General features: G+C 38.1%; 1 pseudogene; it reads right to left on the bottom strand.

Moving 5' to 3' along the window:
- Window positions 1-4,416: 4,416 nt before the first annotated feature.
- LOC103162316 lies at window positions 4,417-5,309 on the bottom strand (annotated as a pseudogene).
- Window positions 5,310-5,560: the final 251 nt, after the last annotated feature.

Raw genomic sequence — 5,560 nt, 5'->3', positions numbered from 1 at the left:
CACACTCATCACATGCCTCTCACAGGTCTCCAGATTTCTCTGCAAACATCTCTTGAGCTCTCTTGCATATGTCTCTGTCAACACATAGCTTTCTCTCTCCATTGCTCTCTGTTCTACATAGATAATCATCTCCTTCCAGAGGAAAAAAGTCTGAAAAGATGGGAGTAATGATTTCAGAGTCACCAATCACCTATTCAGTAACCGATAAGACAGAATTATGAAGAATCACAGTTAATTCCAGGCTTGCAATGTCACACTGACCAGACAATTAGCAACCTTCCATTTAGCTCTAAGTTGTCACTTTTGCCAGACAGAGAAATCCAGTATTTGATTGTTTCATTTTCTCTCCCTCTCATCAGCCTCAGGGAAATAAGTTTTACCACCTTAAATAAAATAGTCCAAGTTCACAGACAGTGTACACTCTCCCTTAAGCCCTGTGATGATGGAAGCTTGTACTCATGGCAACAATATTTTGCTCTGTGTATCCTCAATTTTTTGGAGCACACAGCTCTCTCTCTCCCTCTCACTCTTAATTTTTTGTGTCATAATGTTCCCTTGTTATTCGATACATTTAAAATATTTTTCGAAAAAAACTTAATTTTCTGTGGCTCTTTTCAGACGCAGTCTCATTCTGTAAGGCAGAGTACCTGAAATGCATGGTTAATTTCCTTCCTTGGGTTTTTAAATTGTTCCTAACTGAGGCCTTTGGTTAAAATATATATTCTGTGCACTGAGTATGTTTGGAAGCTTTGGTATTTACCATAACATAATTTATTATGAAGGCTGTCTTATCATGCTCCTTAAAATGTATATTTTGAGATGTTTGACTCAGCATGGGAAATAGCTACAGCAACACTTTTTTTAAAGATTCCTTTGTCGTATATTATTTTTGCAGGTACATGTGTATCCCTTTTTCAAACCACTGATCCTTTCCATTGAAAAATCTCTTACAGTCTCCATTTCTTAATACTTATCTTCGGTTATTACTTTAGTGTAAATGACAAATTTGAGCTGCCATCACCAGGCCAAAGCCTTGTCTGACCTGTCCAACACATCATTAACTATTCTGGCACATTTATTTTAAATGCAAACTTTGCAATATTATTTGTCATATTTCATGAAAATTCTTCTGGGACCTTGCTTGTGGTTGATTGACTGATTTGGGGCAGGACATGATTCTTTCCAAAAATATATTTCCTCAAGCAAACATGGTTCCTCCATTAATACTTATCTTTGGGTTTGTTCAGGTCACAAGAGTTTTCTTCTGATATGCCAAGAAAATGATTAACATAAATATATATGTTGTGAGATTGAGTTTGCTTTTTATTTCCTCCTGTTATAGTGTATTCTCATCTTGAGTGTAGGATTGGTTTGAAGGCTGGGGAGCATAGCTGACAAGCTTACAGGCCCCCCAAAGTAGCCACCAAGCAAATATTTATGACTTTGTATTGTGGGAATTTGAATTCCTATAAAACCTGGTCTCCAGGTATTCAGGTTCAGAAAAATTATTATGGCAGCAGGAAAATGATAGACAAAAACTTTGTCTATTTATTTTGGGTGATTGTGTGTATGTTGCCTCTGGGGCTTGACAAGTTTCTCAATACTAGGAAATGCTGAGGAATGACAACAAAATCTGCAGGGAAAGAATCCATTCTTCCTGGAAGAGCTAAAGGATATAAACTGTTGGCTTCTATAAATGACATGGCATCTTATGAACTCAATGTAATATCAAACTCACTAACTCAGTCAGCTTTCCAACAGAAGTGGGAGAGTGGGAGACAAAGAGAAAGAAGTACAAAGAGCATGCACAAGCGTGGGAAAGAAGTATGATCAAAATTCAGTGTGTACATGTATGAAATTGTCAAGACCAGGTACAAGACAAAATATGTAGACTTCCTGAAACCAAGAAGTTCATTCACTGACAGATTCTCTCCTCTCAATTTTGTGATTTCAGATCCTTATCTCTTGTCTTTTCTGATCCTTGAACCGAGGGCATCATGCATGCTAGGCAAACACCCGCACTCTGTGTTAAACAGCTATGTTGGCTGTCATTTTCAATTAAGTAAACCATCAGATGTAGTTCCACTTTTACAAACTTGGCTGACATTCCCTAGTAATAAACTCACTAACGTGAAACGGTGCCCAATATTTGGTTCAGAAGATACACCTTTGTGTTGCCTCCGCTGAAATATTGCTGACAGATTGTTCAGAAACCATTCTGAAAGGCTGTAAAAGGTATTGTTTATACATGTTTTATCAGAGAAGTTCCAAATGAGATTGAAAAAAGAGAAAGTACCATGAGCCAGCTAGAAATATGGAGGAATTCCTCTGAAATTGCAACCAAATGAGATGGGAGTTTTGAGAGAAACCACTGTAGAAAGAATGAAGCCACTGTGCCAAGGAAATAGGTGGTTCTGAGCACTCTCAGACCAGCACAGCAGGGTAGGAAGGACCATAGCTGCCAGCCATTGACTAGCCGGCCAGAAAGAGCAAAGAAAGCACACACCTAAGCAAGATAGGCTATTGTCAAATGTTTCTGAGTCTTGAAGAATCTCTGGAGGTTTGGAGAGTGCAGATAATACCCTTTCCCTGGGTTACTCCCCCAGTGCTTGGTCAGGTTCTTTTGAGACAATCCATGGAAATCAGCAGTTAGAAACAAAATACACTCACGAAAGCACCACAGAGTTTCCATTGAGAAGTCGGGTGTGATTCTCATAGGTCTGCCTTTATATGTTACTTGGCCGTTTTCCTTTGCTGCTCTTAATATTTTCTCTGTATTCTGTAGGTTTGGTGTTTTGATTATTATGTGTCGGGGCGACTTCTTTTTGTGGTCCAGTCTGTTTGGTGTTCTTTAAGCTTCTTGTACTTTGTTAGGCCTATCCTTCTGTAGGTTGAGGAAGTTTTCTATGATTTGGTTGAATATGTTTTCTGTACCTTTCAGCTGTATTTCTTCACCTTCTTCTATACCTATTATTCTTAGGTTCAGCCTTTTCACGGTGTCCCGTATTTCCTGGATATTTTGTGTTAGGGATTTGTTGGACTTGAGATTTTCTTTGGTCGACAGCAACAAAAGTCTATCATATCATACACCTGTTTAATGCACTTCTAACTCTTGCTTATAGATAAAAATGAAAATTTACCAATGGTACTCTAAGTTTTATATCACTAACCTATGAGTCCAAGTCAGTGTCATCCTAACTGACTGTCATCACTGTAGATCAGTAGCATACACATTGCAAGAATTGTTCATTTATTGACCACAATGGGTTGCTGGATTTTCCTTTTCAGTCTGGTTCCAATGACACTTCAGTCCAAATGAGCACACCGAAACAATATATTAATAATTAAACTGTTTGCCAATGGCTAGGGCTTCTACTGGCTAGCTCTGCCTTAATCATTAAGCCATAACTACAAATATAAATATTTCAAGATGAAGTCTCAATCCTGAACATCTATGCCCCAAATATGAAAGCACCCACATTTGTAAAAGAAACATTACTAAAGCTAATCCACACATAAAACCACACACACTTATAGTAGGAGACTTCAACACCCCCCTTACACCACTAGACAGGACCACCAGACAGAAACTTAACAAAGAAACCAAGGATCTGATGGAAGTTATGACCCAACTGGCTTTAACAGATATCTATAAAAACATTTCATCCAAACACAAAAGAATATACCTTCTTCTCAGCGCCACATGACACCTTCTCTAAAATTGACCACATAGTTTGCAACAGAGCAAACCTCCGAAGATACAAAGAATTGAAATAACCCCCTGTATCTTATCAGATCACCATGCTTTAAAGCTAGAATTCAACAGCAATACAAATTGCAGAAAACCTACAAACTCGTGGAAACTCAATAACACCCAATTGCACCATTCCTGGTTTGAGGAAAAAATAAAAAAAATTAAAGACTTCCTAGAATTTAATGGGAATGTAGACACAACATACCCAAACTTATGGGTCACGCTGTGAGCAGTACTAAGAGGAAAGTTCATAGCACTAAGTGCCCATACGAAGGAACTGGAGAATAGTTACAATAGAGAATTCACAGATCACTGAAGCTTTAGAGCAAAAAGAAGCAAACTCGCCACCAAGGAGCAGATACCAAGAGATAATCAAACTGAGGGATAAAGTCAATAAAGTAGAAACTTGGAAAACGTTATAAAGAATCAATGAAACAAAGAGTTGGTTCTTTGAGAAAATCAACAAGATAAGCCAACCTCCCTTCAAACTAACCCAAAGGGAGAAAGAGAGAGAGCATGCAAATTAACAACATCAGAAACAAAAAGGGGGATATAACAACGGACACTGAGAAAATCCAGAGAATCATCAGTTCATACTTTGAAAACCTGTACTCCACAAAATTCGAAAATCTAAAGGAAAAGGACAATTTTCTGGATACATGTCACTTGCCAAAATTAGTCTTGATATTCCTGAGGAGAACAAATGCCCAAATTATGGGAAAACACATTTCTAGAAACAAAAATATACTTTCTCCCCATGCTATTGGACCTTTCGAGGATGTCCCAATAACAAGCCGAATGGAAGAGATTGAATAAGTGATGACAAATGTGCACACCAGGATGAGAATAGTTTTGGAGGCTCTGTCCTCAGGTGAGACATTTCGAAAGTGCTGAGCACTGTATATGTGCTTGACTTGTTTCTTATGTCTGTAAAGGATTATCACCATGGAGATACTCGAGCAGATGATGAGAATCAGACACAGACCATCAGTGAAGCATACTAAGAATATATATAGTAAGGTTGTCCCATTGCTGGAAACAATCCATGAGCAATACCCATAACTCACCCAATTCGTCACATTTTTCTTGTAACTGAGACCTGATACTCTTGCTGGTGTGGTGATGTTTAGAAGCAGGTGCACAAGCGAGCTGAGAGAGCAGAAGGGATGGATGTACTTGGTGGCTCGGTGTTTAAGCTGCATCCACCTGGAGTTGCTCGGGCTGATTGTGATAGCTTGGAGGCTACTCAGTAGGCACATGGCATACAGGGACACCCCCCTTGCTATTCGATAAATATAAACTATCAATTTACATCCTTAAACTAGAAAATCCTTAAACTGAAAATGTGCCATTATCCATGGAATACCTTTTGTGATGAGAGACAAGCAGTTGGCAAAAGTCAAGTGTTCTATGGTCAGGTTTTGGGCATTAAATGTTGCCCATTGACTATCAAAATGACATAATAAAATAGTATTGAGGAATTGCCAAGCATGCCCACTGTAGTCTGGGAGAAGAGGAAAAATCCCATTGCTAAGTTTACAGGAGCCATTTTCATTATTTTTATAAAGGTAAATAAATTTATTACAGTCAACATACCCTGGATATATATTATGAATTTGCATTATTTCTTTAAGTTACCTTAAGTCAGATATATATCACTTTATTGTATTTATATAGCTCTTACTGAAAAGATATATATATATATATATATATATATATATATATATATATGGGTTTTCGAGACAGGGTTTCTCTGTGTAGCTTTGGAGCCTATCCTGGCACTCGCTCTGGAGACCAGGCTGGCCT

Source organism: Cricetulus griseus, chromosome 9 (assembly GCF_003668045.3).
Source record: "Cricetulus griseus strain 17A/GY chromosome 9, alternate assembly CriGri-PICRH-1.0, whole genome shotgun sequence".
Taxonomy (NCBI): domain Eukaryota; kingdom Metazoa; phylum Chordata; class Mammalia; order Rodentia; family Cricetidae; genus Cricetulus; species Cricetulus griseus.
This window is presented reverse-complemented; position numbering and strand designations above follow the sequence as displayed.